We start from the raw sequence: 21,526 nt of genomic DNA, 5'->3' as shown, positions 1-21,526 counted from the left end.
CACAGAATGAATTTTAAATATTCCTTTGGGCTGAGAGTCCAGGTATTCTGGCAACTCACCCTTGGCATCTACATACTTTTCAGGGATATTTCCAATCACCATGTTATTTAGATCTCCAGAATTATGTGATTTTTGTATGGCCATTCCTAATGGGGATTTTTCCTCTAAATGAATATCTTGGCAACTTTTATTATTAATCATCATTTTTACAGACCCTTCACCAATATCTACCAATGGAACGTATTCATAATCCAGGCATTGCTGTTTTATGGATTCATTCAGGCACACAAATGTATCAGAATCTTTCATCTGCTATCCATTTTTGCATTTCAGTGTTATTGCAAACTGTTTGGTAAATGCAGGGATAATAGTATCTTTCCTCATTTGTAATTCAATTGCATAAGGGACCAGTTGTGCACAGTGATAAGCCCTTCTTTTGTTTCAAATTCAGGTACCGGCCCACCTAGGCGTGACCATATTTTTTGATTAAGAAAATCTAACAACATACACATTCTGTGCATGATGTCATTGCCCATGTAAAAGTCATTTTGTGCTCCACTCACTATCCATACATTATGGTAAATTGTTTTCTGCCCAATACTAATTTTCAGCATGCATCTTCCTGCAATTCGGTTTTCAAAGTCTGGACTGTCCAACCCAGAAACATACTGGTTTTTAATCCTAAATTTCGGGATCTCCTCCCTCTCCACAATTTCTCATTAATGAAGCTCATTTCCTGTTCAAGCGCTAAAGTGGCTTTTATTGTTTTAAAACAGTCACTTATACCAACATGAACCCATGGTTGCTCATCTTCCATGTGTATTTCAGCAAGAGTGGTAATGTGTTTTTCTGAACCTGCTTTAGGAGCAGAATCCTGTTTGCATGTCTTTTCCTTTAAATAAAAACGTAAGGTGTGCTCATCTATGGCAGTCTGCCATTTTTTCCTTGGGTCCAAGTATATTTGTACAGGTAGTTTTTCATTGTCGCTCTGCATTTTGTCTTGACACATTAATATAACAGTGACACTAGGTATGCAACTATTCTGGAGATATACCTCCACTGCATCATTTGTTTTGGCAACGGTGTGACATTCATTTATGTTGCTGTTTTGTGATTTTAGTTTCTTAGGTCTCAATAGTTTTTTGGTTAAGGACCACAGCACTCCATTTACCCCATCTATGAGAGGAGACAATCTTTTCAGGCAACCTGTCCCCATCAGAAATGGAATTTCACAAAGAGATGTGATCAATACTTCTTGTTTCATTCTGTGTTTTCCTATTTTTATGTCAACCTCAGTTATACCTATAATGGGCACCTCCTCCCCGTTAAAGTTATGCACTGGATCTTGATTTTCCTTCACCGTGATCTGATTCTGTGGGGATCTCCCTTCACTGATACTCTTTACCAGCTCCTTAGACATAATTGTGGCCTGTGCGCCAGTGTCAATCATTGCAAATATTTGGCATTTTTCTTCTACAGTGATGGGAGCATAATCCCTGTCTTCAACTTCCTCTAACACACATAAGAAGTGTGAATTCTTACTGATTTCGGGACTCACCTTTCTCAGGCCTTTTTCACTTTTGGCTAAACACATTGGTAAATAGAAAGACATTTTTCCCTCCTTTTTGTCCATTTCTGCGCGATAGACTTTATTCATTTCTCCATGTTCAGAGGTTTTTTGGAGTGTGGCCACTGTCGCCTATCCATCCAGGTATCATCAGGGGCCACATTACAACCTTCCAACTGAACATGTGTAACAACATCATTCAGCAATCTGTCATTGTTTAATTCTGTGCATTTGTGATCATTTAGTGTGATACCAGCCCTTTCAGCCTCTTCAAAAATATGTGGGTCAAATAATTCTTCAGGTGATTGACCTGTACCCTCCTTTTGAGTATTTCCTTTTTCTGCCTGTGTTTGGTCATTGTTCTGAATGTCCAGGGAAGAAATGATAGCATCCCCACTTACTCCCTGTTTACTGGTATTCCCCATGAATGAGTCATTTTTTTTAAATCTGTCTCTTTGTTCTTTTGAAGTTTCAGGTTTTCTTATTTCATTTGTACAAATCTTCAATGTTTGATTTAGCTCTAGGTTAAACCATATCTCTCTTTCAGAAGTATTTGCACTTTCTGTTACATGTTCACTTACTGGCATTTTCATTTTTAAATCATTAGACATCACAGAGTCATTATGCGAAATTACATCAGAGCAATCTGTCTTTTCGGCGCTGTAGGTATCTTGAGTACTTAGTCACTTTTCAGAAGCTCCCCGGTCATTGCTATGGCCATCTGCCCCCTCCTTTGATGGCTGTTTTTGTACTGTACAGAGCCTTCCTATTTGTTCAGCCAACATCTTCACTTGGGCCTCGAGACACTGGAATCATTCCATCTCTCTAGAATCTTCTCTCTGTGGCCTAGATCGATATTGGTTGTTTTCTCCCTGATTGGATCTATTCTGATACCTCTCAGGTGAGTGATTTCTATTGGGATGGTTTCTGAACTCTGGATTCATTTGTGGAGGGGAGCGGGGTGCGCCCATCCTTTGATTATAGTCACCTGGTGGGGAATCAAATTTACTGCCGTGGGGTGTAATTCATGTTCTGTCTCATGTTCTGTCTCTCATATTGTGGGTACTGGCTCCTATGTTGATTCCCATTATCAACAAATCGATCCACATATCGGGGTCTATCCTGATTACCATATATCATGGTGTTGGGATCAAATTTGCTCTGTGTCCCCAATGTCTGGTAGGGACCATCATTTCTTTGATCTTGATTTTGTCTCTGGTTATTGTTCATATTGGACATATCAGGCCAATAGCCTCCCCGGGGCCTATCTCCTAAATACCTAGGGCTGATGTAGCTCTCCCTATTACTAGGATCATGTGATTGAAACATTGGTGCAGAGTGTGATGACCTTTGTTGATTAATCCTTTGTTCAGGTACCGAATTATTTTTACCTAGACTTTGAGCAGACTCAAGGGACATTTTGGCTGACCTGATTTCCATCACTGTTGCTGAGGGTTCTTTAGATTTAGGTCTAGTATCTTTCATTTTATCACTTTCTCTACCCTGACAATAGAGTACCTCATATAATTTTGTGCTTTGATGCACAATCCACTCAAGGGACTTGTCACAATCAAATTCACGGACCAATTGAGATATGATGTCTTTCTGTAGCCCATAGAAGTAGGCAGTTTTAAATTCATTAGAATTGGGGTCAAAAGATACATCAAAGCGAGAAAATGCTCTTTTTAAGTCTTGTAAAAACTGGCGAGGGGATGTATAAGGCCCAGCAGTGATTGTGTAAGCAACTTTCTTTGCGTCCTGTAATGATTGGAAAGGAGAAAAATGACGCCTAATTTCTTTTTCAAACTCCGCCCATGTCATATTCTGCTGTTCATTTAATCCCTTTATGATGCTGGCGGTCGGAGCATCTAAAGTTAAATGAAAATACTGCCTGTACTGTTCCTTAGGGATCTGGAGGGCTTTAAAAATGTCATGAACCGCTTCTAAGTGATCCTCAATGCAGCATTCCCCTCCTTTTTTAAATGGTTTGATCAGGGCTTTAATAGATTTCATTATCTTTATGGGGCTACTTGTTGCAATGCATGGAATTGCACTACCTGGTGACTCAACCCTGGTTCCAGGTGTATGGGATTGGTGGCGGCCCCCAATGGGAGTATCAAATCCCCCAAGGGCGCTGCAACCAAGTTCAGTCACCAGCCCAGTCACTGGAGCACTAGCTCTTTGGGTAGAAATAGAATTCTCCTCCACTCCATTGAATGTAGTACCCTGCCGGCTCTCCTGAGACCTGGGAATGCACACTTGCTGTTCTAAGTCCTTACACTTTTTAAGGAGCCTGTCTGCTTCGTTTTGCAAATAGTTGTTTTCATCACTCATTTTATTAATTACCTCCTGCGTGTCGCACATTTGCATTTGGCATTCATTAAATCCCGTATTTCGCTTGTCTCTTTCTTGAAGCATTTTAATCAACTGTTGTTCTACATTTTGGAGGTCACTTTCTTTTTCAAAATGTTCTTTTTGTAAAACTTGCATCTCTGAAACCACCTCATCTTTATCTTGTCTAATGTGGTCCACTAATGCTTTTAAGTGTACCAATTCTTGCTCACTGTCCTCAAACTGTTTCTTGCTGTTGGACAATTGAGCATCAACATCTCTGCATTTTAACTGCATGTCTTTTTGGCATACATCCAACTCTGTTCTTAACATTTCCTCTTTCTTACTTGCCCCATCTAAGTCAGTCTTTAACCTGTTAATTAGCTGGGTATCATTTTCCTGCATTCGCAGGGACCTATTCAAAATAAACCAGATCTTGGCGCATAGCCGTATTAGACAATCTTTCTCTGCATTTTTATCGGCTGCATTCAATAACCTTGTAAGGCAGACCTGAATTATGCTGCCTTCTGCAAAAATATTGTCTAGTTTTTCTTTCTGCACCTCACCCTGAATGCGGTCATGCCATTCTGAGGTACTATTCGATGACCACGTCCCATGTGCAAATAACTTTGCCTCTAAATATTGCACTAAGTCTGAGAATGTGGTTTCTCTTTGTGACATTCTGAAATTAGTTTTTAGTGACACACTGCTATTATGAAATGGATTCCCTTTTATGTACACATGGCAGTGTGAGGCACACTTGCCACGTCCAGTAGGTGCCCTGTGATCACTTTCCCGGCCTGCAACGCACCATAATTATGTAGGGTATTTTGTGTAGATTTGGGGCCTAGCGGTATTTTCTTACCGCCAAAAATAAAATAATTCAGTAATAATCACTCATTGCATTCAGATTGTTTTTGGTATTATAGAAATATAGTGGATATGCATTATTTCAGTCCACAGATATATTTAGTTGGTATACCTTTTGTTGGTGGTATGTGTTGTTGGTGGTATTTCTGGTGAGCATAATTCCTTTGTTTTATATGTGGCCCCAATATCCAGAACCCCTTATTTTTTGTTTAGATTGTTCGTGTGATCACAAGAGAGACCTCAGGCCTTCATTTCAAAAACACCACTTTTTCATATGGAGTGCCACCTTGGGCTGTTCTCACTGATTTACCTACAACAGCGAGCTAACATGTGGTATATTTCTAGTTTATTTATATTAGTGAACTATATCCAGAAGTCTCCCTTTCTGCTGACTCATTTACCTCCAGCAGACTATGTTGTTATGTTCCATTCAGAAGCCACACACACACTTATACACTGAATGGAACCGTGCACACAGCTACCGCCAAGTCTTATTATTTTTCTTTTTTTTTAGCTGCCTTATTCTCTCTGTTGTTTTATCGACATGAAAAATGACAAATGCACTGCTTAAAACTTTTCCCCACATTACCAGTGCTATAATGGTAGATGCACTAAGAAAAGAGAAAAACAGAAATACACTACACATCTGATTTCATATATTTTTGTGTATTACAAACAATTGCATTTCAACACCATCTTACCCTTTTTACAGAAATAAATGGAAATTGCACAGCAACAGCATTATCTGTAACTAAATGAGAAGAGATGCGGCAAGAGAATATTCAATTTGCAACATTAAACATGTTGATTAAATCCAGGAATTTCCTCTTCTACTCTGCCTGAATAGGTTTCACACACACACACACCGCCCTCGCACTCTGCAAGATAATTACCAAGCTTGTTCTGCATGTGAATTCTTCAGGCTGGTCGCATTCTGGAAATGGCTCAGTGCTCCCTCTTAAAGGAACCCAGTGAGGACGTGCATCTGCCGTCACTCAAGCCAGGGCTTATTGACTGGAATTTCCCAGCCTGTGCAGCAGTGCACTGGGACCTTCTTCTCAATCAGGAAACTCCCCAGCCACACCAGCCAAGTCTTTCTCCGAGCTGTGCAAAATGTCTTCTAACTTTCTTTCCCCCCGAGATTCTTCAGGAAAACTCTGTTACAGCCTACAAAATGAGTTCAACCAATAAAATTCTATCATGTCCTACCCTCCTTCTCTTGAACAATGGCTTGGCTTATACAGTTTAGAAACTGTATCTACTCATTTCCTGGCACATATTTTGCATCCTGCAAATACTGTGGACAGAGCACAGAGAGAGAGAAAAAAATAATAAATCTGCACACAGTCTAGTGTGATTTTCAGGCTGCCTCATTTTGCACTGGAGAACACATTACAATATTAAAAGTTAGAATTATGTTAGTACTGTTAATGGTGTTAATTCATTAATTCTCTAATGTGTCTCCTGCAACAGATGCATTTCAGATGAGAAAAGAAAAAAAATGTGCATTTTACATGTAAAACATTTTTTGGGCATTTTAAATGTAGAAATAATTTTTGACTGAATAGCCTGTCTTCATATACATATCCATGTCACACTGGCAAAAAAAAGCACAAATGTTTTGGAGGAAATGACTTTTTCGAATGAGTATTTCTTCTATGATTTTGAATTGCTTAATGACTATAGGTCAACATATGACTGTTGTTATTTTCCCCCCAACCGGCTCAATTTCACTAAAACAAGGACAAATGCCAGTATTAGTGAATTGAGACAATTTATAGCACTCTCGAAAAGAAATGGTCGTTTGTTTGCTATCCTAGAACTTATTTCTAATGAGACCGCACTAAGAGGGTAGGGTACACCTATGTTTTATGGATTTCAGTTATTTGAGGCTCAGTACCCTTACTCTTTGCAGCCTCGTCCCAGAACCCCCAAGGGGGCTCCTCATGATAACAAATAAGGGCAACCCAAGTTGCTAAGGACTAAATGATCACAGTTAGGACATTGCAGCAAAATAACTCTGCCACAATTACCAGTCCACCAATAAAACACCTTCACCCTCTCCCTAGGAAAAGAAATCTGGGCCACTGGTGTGATAGATCTGGAAGTCGAGATATGCACATTATCTCCCTGAAGTAACAATAACTTCTTTCTTCCGTATTCAATAAGTGGGCTTACATCAACTTCTATCCTTCCCCATCCCCCTAACCTACTTTGTCCTTCACTAAGGAATGGCAGAACAAGCTACACTTAGCTTTACTGAGCAGCAGATACAAGATATAATAGAAGGACCATCATTCTTTGACTCACCAACTGGTAATGACCCGACAGGGGGGATTAGTAATACCGGTGATGAGATCTTAAAACTGAAAAAGAAGACTTTCAGAACTGAATTACATGCCCACTTTCTTAGACAGTATTTGAAAGCAAATATCATTCCGAACGGACTTATAGTACGAAACACCCCATGTCTGTTATTAGATGATAAAGAGTACGTGAAGAATTTCAGTTACATCGCCACTAAATGTAGCAGGAACCTAATGGTCCTAACGATCAACACAGCTCAAAAAATTAGTTACCATATGCAGAAAGAATTAGAAACAGAGGAAAACAAATTCAAATTTAATACTACTATCACTGATGCATTGAAACAACTAACAGATTTAAACCAAACTTTTGAAGACTTTAAAACTGCTACTCTGTCCAGAAAAACCAAAAAATTACAAAAAGACATCAAGGATTTCCAACTAGACAAAGTGTATCCCTATATTGCTGATGATTACCTGGCCAACATAAATCAAGGTTCACAGCAAGGTCCTCAAAATACCAGACCACAAAGTAACAGACGTAGAGGGGTGAATTTTTCAGGATCTAGTAGTGGATCATCCTCAGATGATCAAACCCGCCAACCTCCCCGAGATCGCCAACCGAGTTTACCATACGCACCACCACAATTCTTTCCTTTTTTAGGGGGTGGCGGGTTTGGCAATCAGCCATGGGGATATCCCCAATAGGCACCCACCCAAAGAGGAGGAAGGCAAGGGTACAGACCGAGACGAGGGAGACAGAGGTAACTGCACCGAATAGAGAACAGCAGCAGTCACCGATTTTTAACTTAGCTAACATTGAACTTACACAGGGCCAGATAGCGGTCCTCACGAAGGGCCTGTCTTTCGTTCCCACCGTAGAAACGGATTGGTATGACTCAGAGATGGAGATCCGCAGATTTCTGAGGAAAGTCAGGCTCCGGACCTTCTTCAGAGAACATCCAATGGACCAGGGGATGATAACACAGACACAGGCCTCCGTACCCCATCTACTTTTACCCCAGCAGATGGACAGATTCCCATAGAACTGCTAACATTTGAAAAATGTGTCCTACAAGATTTTGAAAAACTAAAGGACAGCAAGAACAATAAACATGTGGGTGGATATCATAACCTCACCAGGATTGAAAAACAAGCACTCATAGAGTTACGTAACAACAAGGGCATCATTATCAAGCCAGTGGACAAAGGGGGAGGGATAGCAATCATCTCCATATCGCAATATAAGAACATGGTTCTAGCCATTCTAGGGGATCAGGAATGTTACACCCCGCTCCACAAAGACCCAACAAAAGACATAGTTGTGGAGATATCACAAGCAATTGACTACGCACGGGAACGGAACTGGATTTCCCCCAAAGAAGCAGAGTTTTTGACAACTCCGGGAGGCAGGACTCCATGCTTCTACGCCCTTCCCAAGATACACAAAGACTCAATCAACCCACCAGGGAGACCAATAGTCTCAGGGTGTGGGTCGATTTTAGAACCACTGAGCAAGTTTGTGGACAGATTCCTGCAACCACTCAGCATTCAAACTGATACGTACCTGAGAGATACTGCGCATACTATTAGCATTTTTGAAAATTTACCCTTCGATCCAGACACCCAATATCTGGTCGCAATGGATATAAAAGCACTTTATTCCAACATTCCCCAAGAAGATGCGATAGAATGCATCAGAGAGTGGCTTACCAGCAACCCTACTCAAGATAGAGTTCCAACTAACTTCATAATTGAACTGATGACCCTGGCCCTTCAGCGCAACTTTTTTATATTTAACAAACAAATATATCTTCAGACTAAGGGCACGGCTATGGGGGCAGCATTTGCCCCCAGCCTGGCCATTCTGTATATGGCAAAATACGAAGAACAACATGTATTCTCCCGACAGAACCAATGGAAAGAGCAGTTACAACACTGGCACAGATACATCGATGATGTGATTTTCATCTGGACAGGGCAATTGGACCAGCTTTTACAATTCTGGCAATGGCTGAACTCGTGTAACAGTAACATACAGTTCACTATAGAACACAACAAATCAAGGATTACTTTCCTTGACCTCGAGATCCAACACCACGAGGGAAAATTGATTTGTAACCTTCATCGGAAAAATACAGATAGGAATACCCTTCTCCACCACACGAGCAACCACCCATTACATACTAAACAAAATTTACCCTACGGTCAATTTTTAAGAATACGCAGAAACTGCACACAGAAAGAAGACTTTCGAACACATGCAGAGACCCTTACCCAGAGACTGAAGAACAGGAGATACCCGACCAGGCTCTTAAATCAATCCATGAAGAGAGCCTTAAACATGAACAGAGAACAGCTCGTTCAAATAAGAGAACAAGAACCCCGTGAAGAAGAAGACCGGATCACATGTGCCATGACACATGGCAGACATACTGCAGCAATCAAAAGAATTGTACAGAAACACTGGCACATTGCCAAACTAAATCTTTCGGAGGAAGAATCTCCAAGATTTGCCTATAAGAGGGCCAAAAACCTGAAAGAACATTTGACACACTCATTATTTCAGGCTGAACCCTCATACACCGGTCAGAGAACACTACGACCCATACAGGGCCATTATCCATGTGGTAACTGTGTGGCTTGTCGTTTTACCATGAAAATTAGATCTTTCAAAATTGGACACAGGAATTGGATTTTAAAGGACTTCACGAACTGCAAAAGTGCTCAAGTGATCTACTGTATTGAATGCCCATGTGGCCTCAAGTATGTTGGACAGGCAATGAGATCTGTCCATTTGAGAATCTCCGAGCACAGATCGAAAATCAGGTGCAAAACACAGACAGCACCACTGGTCCACACTTCATAGAGGCTAGACACACGCCCGATGATATGAAGTGGTGGGTTCTAGAAAAAGTCAAAGGCGCACCGGATCTTACACATAGCCTTCTGCACAAGGAATCACGGTGGATACATCGTTTAAATACATACCACCAAGGACTAAATGAAGTCTTTCACCCGGTCACTTAGAAAACAGACACAGGAGACACAGGGACACTAGGATCCCTCACTGACCAAAAAACTTTCTTTACATAGAGGTATAAGTCACTGACCCATCCACAAGAAGAGAGGACACAATACATTAGCTCCTCCCCTTCTCCTCGCGACTGTAGTTTTAGCATCTAGTCCCTTCTACACATGAGATTGGGGCACAAACATATCAAACTATAATGTCCACTTGTTACTACCCTTCTCACCACCTAACAGTGTTGAAACAGGATGTGTGCCTATCATATAGCATGAGCAACCATAAAAATTAGAATTACCATTTAGCTCCTTACTTGATCAGCATGGTGCTACAGGCGGTTTTTAACGCCCACCTGCAAGCTATTACTGGATTTCACTGCCATGGACTACAACCCCCATGAGTCCCGTAGTCCTACAGCAACCAGGGCTGTCGCGCTCACGTGCCCCAATCAGGCACGCCGCCCACGTTCCCATGACTACGAAAGCCTCGTACATGAACCCGGCTTTCGCCTATATGACAACGCTAGCAGCACAGCAAAACCAGACCTGACGGCTGCACACAGAGACGCGGACAGCCCTCGTCCACCTTACGCAGAAGCTACTGTCACTGGGGAACAAGTGAGTTAGACGCCTAAGGCTTACCCCAGATGCACGATTAGCCACAGGTATTTTGCAACGAAGCACTTTTTCTGGGCACTCGTTTCCACATCAAGTCTTACGATTCACCTTGCATGCCAGAACCAGCGATGCATACGAGCAGATGTACACGCTCTACCACATATCAAGCTATGAAGTTTTCTCTCACGGGGCATGCACTTTCATGCCAAGCTTCCCCCCACATTTCAGTCTGTAGGAACAAGGAACACATATGCATATGGGAGCACCTGCATGTGCACTGCTGGACCCTTTTTCCTCCATCAGGTCCGGCCACCAACTAGAACTAGATGTACATGCTGCATAAAACACTAGAATCAGCCATTATTTTTGTTAGCTAACTAACGGCTAGTACAGATATATAAAACAATACAAACTTTTATACACTTATACCAAAACCCCCCCTTTTTTAGGCCTCGGCAGATGGAAGAATAGAGTTGGATAATATCAAGACCGCCACGGCAAGACGCACCGCTGCCATTCTGTGGACCTTGAGGCCAGCATACCTGTTCAACCCCTACATAAGGGCACCTTGGTTTACCTGGGAACGGGTACGTCCTCTATGTATATAATGGATTCCGTTTTCAACACGTTGGATCCATTGTTTTACTCGGCATTACCCAGTATTCCCCCCTCCCCCCCTTTTGTTTTTTCCTCTTGTCTCTCTTCTTCTTTCCTGCCACTATATGGGTCCCATACAGATTTATTACACTCTCAACTGGGACCATAGAAAGAAGTACGGACACCTCAGTCCACACAACTAGCACCTGCATTAGGTACAGCGGCCACCCCACAGGAAGATAAGGGGCGCCTCGTTTTTCCAGCCCACTCCACAACCCAGAACTCGGGATAAGCTCAACTGCAGGTAAAACTATTGTTAGTTGAGCTGAGGTATATCAAATTTAAGTGTCAGAACTACTCTGACAGGTAATGTGAGGGCTAATCTCAACTTTATGTTTGGTTTTCCACACCTAAACAGGGTCCCGAAATAAAATGCCCAGAACCACGTTGGCAAATCATTATTTTACCGTACCAAGACCCACAGGTTGGGCAAAATTGAAGCCCATAGAAAATAAATTTAACCAAACCCTATGGACAAAGGATTAGTTTATTCATATCCATCCATATAGGGAATTAAGGGAATCTAATTAGTAAAGAACTCCCTACATACTCGGGGGCAACTACTTCATTTGAGTTTCCCCAAAGTTTGTTTGTTGTATGTTTTTCTCTCCTCTGTAATTTTCGTTGGATTGCACTTAGTAGCACACCAGTTGTAATTTGAACTCATGTTTGTCAAGTTGTCTTTATGTTTCAAAACAATTTACATATGTTCTTTTTTATAAATCCGCACAATGCACAATTGAAGAAATCAATATAATTTTTTTTTTAAAAAGCACAAATGTTTTGGAGGAAATGACTTTTTCGTATGAGTATTTCTTCTATGATTTTGAATTGCTTAATGACTATAGGTCAACATATGACTGTTGTTATTTTCCCTCCAACCGGCTCAATTTCACTAAAACAAGGACAAATGCCAGTATTAGTGAATTGAGATAATTTATAGCACTCTCGAAAAGAAATGGTCATTTGTTTGCTATCCTAGAACTTATTTCTAATGAGACCGCACTAAGAGGGTAGGGTACACCTATGTTTTATACACTGGTAACACATGCCTTGCTTTACCACATTATAGCAATGCATTAAACCCATGCAGTGGCCCTGCATACAAATGCTAAATAAAATAGTCTTACATATTCCATCCTTTTTTTTTTTTAATTCGGCTATAATCCAAGCCAATTGGGGAAAAAAAAACTTTCTCTTTTTCTTCTTTTAACATTCCTCTGATTCCATCAGTTCTTATAACATTCTGTACATTTTTCTTCCCAATGGAAGTGTCCATAGTTCAGTGTCTTACTTTTGCACTTGAGTTCAATCACAAAACAATAAAATAAAACAAATAACTAAAACAAAGAATTAACATAACAGATTAAAATAATTAATTAAAACAATAAAAACGTGGAACTCCACACTCCAGGACACTTGCCTGCCTCTGATATGTCCCGACCGGCGATGTCCCACCATTTAGTTCATTCGGATGCTCTTCCATCTTGGTACTCTTGGATCCTTTTCTATAGAAGTCATCTTTTCTTTGGCATTCCGGTTATTTTGTCTTCACCTCCACCCGGAGGCAGGCATCATTCGATGTTCATCCAGGGGACTCCAGGACTCCATAGTCTCCCGTGACCTCTGGTACAAATATGTTAATATTCTAAATCAAATAGAAAAGAGACAAATTAAGTATATAGCACAATACTAATTTCTCCCTTTTTCCAAAAATAAAATATGCTTTGTAAAACATTTCGCCCTTTTTCTTTCGCCTTCTGAAATTAAGCACAGGTTAAAAAGAAAACAATCATACATAAAACAGCATTCAAGATTTAATACATTTTCATTCTGCACACCAGCTCCATAAACTTCAGCTTCTTATTTTTTTTTTATTTTTGTATATATATATACATATATTACAGTGTTTATGTGCCATTCTAATAATGAACCATCTTTATTTAACTTCTCTGTCACTACCTTCTGTCTGGACCCACTTATTTCACTTTTTATGTTCAAGGGACTTTATCTGTTTCTACACGCTCACGGCGTTTAACTTCATGTCTGGGATGGCATGGCTTAATCTGATTCACATGCACAAACTGTTCTGCTGCTGTTTCACCTTCAGTCTTTAAAATTTTATAAACTACAGGAGAGATTTTATCTATAATTCGGAATGGCCCCTGCCAGGCTGCTAGGAATTTGGAATTTTTCCGTTTACTTTTTCCAAAATGAAATTTATACACCTGATCCCCTACACAATATTCCTTTACTGTTGACTTTTTATCATAATATGATTTGGCACTGTCAGCAGCTCTTTCTAGATTTCTCTGTACAAAAGCAAATGCATGTTGTAAATGCTTCCTCAGTTCATCAATGTATTCATGAACTTTGGATGCACTCACAAGTGTCTGCTCATGTGTTCTCTATAGCAGGTGTTGTGGCAACACCATTTCCTACCTGTCAAGACCTCATGGGGGCTAATACCTGTTGCTTTGGCAGGAGTTCATCTGATTGCCATCAAAACCAAAGGTAAACATAAATCCCAGCTGGAACCTGCTTCTGCCACAAATTTCTTTAATATGTCCATAACAGACTTATTGCCCCGTTCAACTCCACCTGAAGAAGCCGCCCGATATGCAATGTGTAGTTTTCTTTTCACACCCAGTATTTGCCATACCTTACTCATTAGAGCACTGGTGAAATTACTTCCTCTGTCTGATTCAATTCTTTGTGGCAACCCGAACCTAGAAAACTCATGATTCACTAGCAATGTGGCTGCTGTTTGCGCACTACAATCTGGTGCAGGAATACACTCAATCCATTTTGACATCAAACACACCACACTTAAAATGTAACGGTTCCCTCTGCTCGACCTCTTCACAGGCCCTACATAGTCTACTTGCAAATCTGACCATGGAAGAGTTAGGCCTATTTTCATTAATGGGGCTCTATGCATTAGTGATGCAGGTTTAAATTGGGTGCATACTAGACATCCTCTAGTATATAATTCTACATCTTGGGACATATGTGGCCAATAAGCATAATCTTTTAGTATGTCCAATGTTTTCTGTGAACCTCTGTGGCCTGCAGTTATAGCATCATGTGCATGGTGTAGCGTTAACACTCTGAATGAAAGGGGTACCACCCATTGTATCTGTCCTGTTATGGACTCCCTAACCATGAGTCCATTTTGTAATCTAATTAGTTTTTTATTGTTTAATAGCACCCTCAATTCTTCTTTTCCCACACAATCATTTTCTGATAAAGGATTTTGTTCAGGATCAAGCAAATGATTATAATAGATTCCCAAAATTCGATCATTCTTTTGTGCCTCAATCAAATCTTGGTCTGGTGTATTGTAACTCCATTGTACCACTGGTTGCTCTGTCTCCTTTGGTGCTTTAGAACATGTTACTGCATGAATCTGTTTTTCACCCAGTAAATTCTCAATAGGTAGTAATTCTCCCATCACAGCCCCAATTTTAGCCAGGTGATCTGCCTTATCATTTCCCTCCTTATCCTCTCCTGGAGTTTCTAAATGCCCACAAATTTTTCTCCAGTATATTGTCAAATAATTTTCTGACACCAATTTATCTATGGCTTGTATCATTTTCCCATGTTTAAGTGGCTTTTTGTTGTATATAATCATGCCTCTCGCTTTCCAGCCAGGTAAATATTCCACAAAACTATTTTGTGCATAGTCAGAATCAGTCACTAGGACAATTTCACTGAATTTATTATCAACTGCAGTAGCAATTGCTTTATAAATGGCTGCCAATTCCGCTACTTGACTGCTCCTAGCTCCAATTCTCATCCCTATGCTGGGGATGCCTTCACATTTCAACCAGACATTTCCTATTCCTGACACTAATTGTTTATTACTGTCATTTTCAATGTGAAAAGCACAACCATCAACATATACAGTTGGCAACTCCTTGCATGTCTTTTCATCAAAAACTTTGTGTGATGATTGTTCAAATTCCTATAAATTAGGTTCCAGCTGCACAGTCATGTAAATCTGCTAAACCTTGAGCAATTGGGCTCTTTTTATTTTGTCCATATCTCACTTCTACAGGAAAACCCTGTAATGCCAGCTTCCATGAAGTGATTCTGGACTGCGCTAGATTACCTGATGTAATCCTTTTACTCTCTAAAAATTGCAAAGGTTGATGATTTGTTTCAATAATCACCTTTTAACCCTGAACAATGGGGCGGAAATGCTGTAGCGCCCACACAGTGGTTAATAGGGCCTTTTCACATTCATTGAATTTCATTTCAACTTGGGAAAATGCCTTACTTGCATAGGCAATGGTTTAGTGATTAAAATCATGTTTTTGCGACAATACTGCTGACATACAATGTTCAGAGAAACCTATTTCTATAAAGAAATCCCTATCCTTTATGGGGTATGCTAAACATGGTGCCTTTACAAGACATTCCTTCAGTTTGGCTACTGCCTCAGACTGCTCTTTTTCCGATTTCCAGGGTGTGTTCAGTTTTAGCAGTTTAGTTAATGGTTGAGTGATTTCAGCATAATTTTCAATGAACTTTCTGTTATAGCCTGTCATTCCTAATAAACTTTTTACCCCTTTCACATTTTTAGGGTGTTTTAGTTTTTGCATGGCCTCTATTTTCTTCTTTTGTGGATTTAGTTCATGTTCAGTTACTTCATGGCCTAGAAAATTCACTTTTTTCTTGCACCATTGTGCTTTTTGTAAAGATACTTTGGCGCCTGCTTTCTGCAATTGGCCAAGAACATGTCTTATTTCATCAAAATGGCTTCTCAAGATTTCATTTTTTATCAGGACATCATCTACATAAATTATGGTTCCTCTTTCTGCTGCATCAGGCATGGCCTTCCTCAAAAATATTCCAAATTCACTCCCACTATTAACATAGCCGAACGGAGTTCTAACACATGGGTATTGAGTCCTGTCAAATGTAAAGGAAAATAAATTCTGTATCTCCTCTGCCAATGGCACGCACCAATATCCGGAGGTGAGATCTAATGTGGTAAACACTTTTGAATCATGTACCTGAGCTAGGCCCTGATCAATGAATGGCAGTGGCCATCTGGACACTGGTACTCTTTTATTTAACTCCCTCAAATCTGCACATAGCCTCCATTGACCATTTGGCTTTAACACACCTAAAATGGGAGTGTTGGATGTGCTATGGATAGGCCAGATGATTCCCCGCGATTCTAAATTTTTAATAATCTCTGCCAATGATTCTAAACATGCCAGCGGTAGTCTATACTGGCGTACAAATACTGGACTTCTGCTACACCCTTCCGGAAGTGTGGCCACATGTAAATTAGTTAGCCCGCAATCATAAGCATCTTTTGCAAATACATCTTTAAATTCCATAAATATCTTCCTCAATTCATTTCTATACTCATCGTTGTCACACGCATCCGCTAATAAGATCTGCTCCTCTACCATTTTGGAAAATTCTTTAAAATGTTCTGGTAGGGGAATCTCGGCGCTTTCCTCTAGCTGTGTGGCTGTGTCTCTTTGTAAAGCTGCCACTTTTACATGTTTTGGCATGTCAGCTTCCATTTCAATGGGCTGATTTTCCATTTCTTTTTCACTTAAGTCAAATGTTATACATTTCTCTTGATAACAGCACACTGTCTCACTTGAATCATAAGGGTACACAGAATGAATTTTAAATATTCCTTTGGGCTGAGAGTCCAGGTATTCTGGCAACTCACCCTTGGCATCTACATACTTTTCAGGGATATTTCCAATCATCATGTTATTTAGATCTGCAGTATAATGTGATTTTTGTATGGCCATTCCTAATGGGGAATTTTCCTCTAAATGAATATCTTTGCAACATTTATTATTAATCATAATTTTTACAGACCCTTCACCAATATCTACTAATGGAATGTATTCATAATCCAGGCCTTGCTGTTTTATGGATTAAGCTAAAACAAAGAGGTGATGGCTGGAAGGTCTAGACTGAATCTTAACCACTCGCATTGCTCGGGGCAACCCTCCAGACCATCGTTCTTCGCCTGCCAAGCCATTACAGAAGGGGAAAGACCATATGCAAATCAGGCTTGGCCCCACCCCAAAAGGGGAAGTCCAGCCCGAACTGCTAGGTCACATCCCTTCTGCACGAGATCACAAGCATCCCCAAACATGTTTCACCCTTGTTGGGGCTCATCAGTGAGGAGTAGCTTGGGTCACTAGGCCCAGCAGGCACGGGACCCACGTCTGGGCATACCCGTCCCACTCGGGGTGACAAAGCAAATACAAAGAGGTGATGGCTGGAAGGTCTAGACTGAATCTTAACCACTGGCATTGCTCGGGGCAACCCTCCAGACCATCGTTCTTCGCCTGCCAAGCCATTACAGAAGGGGAAAGACCATATGCAAATCAGGCTTGGCCCCACCCCAAAAGGGGAAGTCCAGCCCGAACTGCTAGGTCACATCCCTTCTGCACGAGACAACAAGAATCCGCAAACATGTTTCACCCTTGTTGGGGCTCATCAGTGAGGAGTAGCTTGGGTCTCTAGGCCCAGCAGGCACGGGACCCACGTCTGGGCATACCCGTCCCACTCGGGGTGAGAAAGCAAAAAAAAAGAGGTGATGGCTGGAAGGTCTAGACTGAATCTTAACCACTGGCATTGCTCGGGGCAACCCTCCAGACCATCGTTCTTCGCCTGCCAAGCCATTGCAGAAGGGGAAAGACCATATGCAAATCAGGCTTGGCCCCACCCCAAAAGGGGAAGTCCAGCCCGAACTGCTAGGTCACATCTCTTCTGCACGAGACCACAAGCATCCCCAAACATGTTTCAGCCTTGTTGGGGCTCATCAGTGAGGAGTATCTTGGGTCTCTAGGCCCAGCAGGCACGGGACCCAAGTCTGCGCATACCCATCCCACTCGGGGTGACAAAGCAAAAACAAAGAGGTGATGGCTGGAAGGTCTAGACTGAATCTTAACCACTGGCATTGCTCGGGGCAACCCTCCAGACCATCGTTCTTTGCCTGCCAAGCCATTACAGAAGGGGAAAGACCATATGCAAATCAGGCTTGGCCCCACCCCAAAAGGGGAAGTCCAGCCCGAACTGCTAGGTCACATCCCTTCTGCACAAGACCACACGCATCCCCAAACATGTTTCACCCTTGTTGGGGCTCATCAGTGAGGAGTAGTTTGGGTCTCTAGGCCCAGCAGGCACAGGACCCACGTCTGGGCATACCCGTCCCACTCGGGGTGACAAAGCAAAAACAAAGAGGTGATGGCTGGAAGGTCTAGACTGAATCTTAACCACTGGCATTGCTGGATTCATTCAGGCATACAAATGCATCAGAATCTTTCATCTGCTGTCCATTTTTGCATTTCAGTGTTATTGCAAACTGTTTGGTAAATGCAGGGATAATAGTATCTTTCCTCATTTGTAATTCAATTGCATAAGGGACCAGTTGTGCACAGTGATAAGCCCTTCTTTTGTCTTCAAATTCAATTACCGGCCCACCTAGGCGTGACCATATTTTTTGATTAAGAAAATCTAACACCATACACATTCTGTGCATGATGTCATTGCCCATGTAAAAGTCATGTTGTGCTCCACTCACTATCCATACATTATGGTAAATTGTTTTCTGCCCAATACTAATTTTCAGCATGCATCTTCCTGCAATTCGGTTTTCAAAGTATGGACTGTCCAACCCAGAAACATACTGGTTTTTAATCCTAAATTTCGGGATCTCCTCCCTCTCCATTATTTTTTGCAACAATTTCTCATTAATGAAGCTCCTTTCCTGTTCAAGCGCTAAAGTGGCTTTTATTGTTTTAAAACAGTCACTTATACCAACATGAACCCATGGTTGCTCATCTTCCATGTGTATTTCAGCAAGAGTGGTAATGTGTGCTCATCTATGGCAGACTGCCATTTTTTCTTTGGGTCCAAGTATATTTGTACAGGTAGTTTTTCATTGTCGATCTACATTTTGTCTTGACACATTAATATAACAGTGACACTAGGTATGCAACTATTCTGGAGATATACCTCCACTGCATCATTTGTTTTGGCAATGGTGTGACATTCATTTATGTTGCTGTTTTGTGATTTTAGTTTCTTAGGTCTCAATGTTTTTTTGGTTAAGGACCACAGCACTCCATTTACCCCATCTATGAGAGGAGACAATCTTTTCAGGCAATCTGTCCCCATCAGAAATGGAATTTCACAAAGAGATGTGATCAATACCTCTTGTTTCATTCTGTGTTTTCCTATTTTTATGTCAACCTCAGTTATACCTATAATGGGCACCTCCTCCCCGTTAAAGTTATGCACTGGACCTTGATTTTCCTTTACCGTGATCTGATTCTGTGGGGATCTCCCTTCACTGATACTCTTTACCAGCTCCTTAGACATAATTGTGGCCTGTGCGCCAGTGTCAATCATTGCAAATATTTGGCATTTTTCTTCTACAGTGATGGGAGCATAATCCCTGTCTTCAACTTCCTCTAACACACATAAGAAGTGTGAATTCTTACTGATTTCGGGACTCACCTTTCTCAGGCCTTTTTCACTTTTGGCTAAACACATTGGTAAATAGAAAGACATTTTTCCCTCCTTTTTGTCCATTTCTGCGCGATAGACTTTATTCATTTCTCCATGTTCAGAGGTTTTTTGGAGTGTGGCCACTGTCGCCTATCCATCCAGGTATCATCAGGGGCCACATTACAACCTTCCAACTGAACATGTGTAACAACATCATTCAGCAATCTGTCATTGTTTAATTCTGTGCATTTGTGATCATTTAGTGTGATACCAGCCCTTTCAGCCTCTTCAAAAATATGTGGGTCAAAGAATTCTTCAGGTGATTGACCTGTACCCTCCTTTTGAGTATTTCCTTTTTCTGCCTGTGTTTGGTCATTGTTCTGAGTGCCCAGGGAAGAAATGATAGCATCCCCACTTACTCCCTGTTTACTGGTATTCCCCATGAATGAGTCATTTTTCTTAAATCTGTCTCTTTGTTCTTTTGAAGTTTCAGGTTTTCTTATTTCATTTGTACAAATCTTCAATGTTTGATTTAGCTCTAGGTTAAACCATATCTCTCTTTCAGAAGTATTTGCACTTTCTGTTACATGTTCACTTACTGGCATTTTCATTTTTAAATCATTAGACATCACAGAGTCATTATGCGAAATTACATCAGAGCAATCTGTCTTTTCGGCGCTGTAGGTATCTTGAGTACTTAGTCACTTTTCAGAAGCTCCCCGGTCATTGCTATGGCCATCTGCCCCCTCCTTTGATGGCTGTTTTTGTACTGTACAGAGCCTTCCTATTTGTTCAGCCAACATCTTCACTTGGGCCTCGAGACACTGGAATCATTCCATCTCTCTAGAATCTTCTCTCTGTGGCCTAGATCGATATTGGTTGTTTTCTCCCTGATTGGATCTATTCTGATACCTCTCAGGTGAGTGATTTCTATTGGGATGGTTTCTGAACTCTGGATTCATTTGTGGAGGGGAGCGGGGTGCGCCCATCCTTTGATTATAGTCACCTGGTGGGGAATCAAATTTACTGCCGTGGGGTGTAATTCATGTTCTGTCTCATGTTCTGTCTCTCATATTGTGGGTACTGGCTCCTATGTTGATTCCCATTATCAACAAATCGATCCACATATCGGGGTCTATCCTGATTACCATATATCATGGTGTTGGGATCAAATTTGCTCTGTGTCCCCAATGTCTGGTAGGGACCATCATTTCTTTGATCTTGATTTTGTCTCTGGTTATTGTTCATATTGGACATATCAGGCCAATAGCCTCCCCGGGGCCTATCTCCTAAATACCTAGGGCTGATGTAGCTCTCCCTATTACTAGGATCATGTGATTGAAACATTGGTGCAGAGTGTGATGACCTTTGTTGATTAATCCTTTGTTCAGGTACCGAATTATTTTTACCTAGACTTTGAGCAGACTCAAGGGACATTTTGGCTGACCTGATTTCCATCACTGTTGCTGAGGGTTCTTTAGATTTAGGTCTAGTATCTTTCATTTTATCACTTTCTCTACCCTGACAATAGAGTACCTCATATAATTTTGTGCTTTGATGCACAATCCACTCAAGGGACTTGTCACAATCAAATTCACGGACCAATTGAGATATGATGTCTTTCTGTAGCCCATAGAAGTAGGCAGTT

The sequence above is a fragment of the Ambystoma mexicanum genome, chromosome 6p (genome assembly GCF_040938575.1).
Source record: "Ambystoma mexicanum isolate Mex_15411 chromosome 6p, UKY_AmexF1_1, whole genome shotgun sequence".
Classification (NCBI taxonomy): domain Eukaryota; kingdom Metazoa; phylum Chordata; class Amphibia; order Caudata; family Ambystomatidae; genus Ambystoma; species Ambystoma mexicanum.
This window is presented reverse-complemented; position numbering follows the sequence as displayed.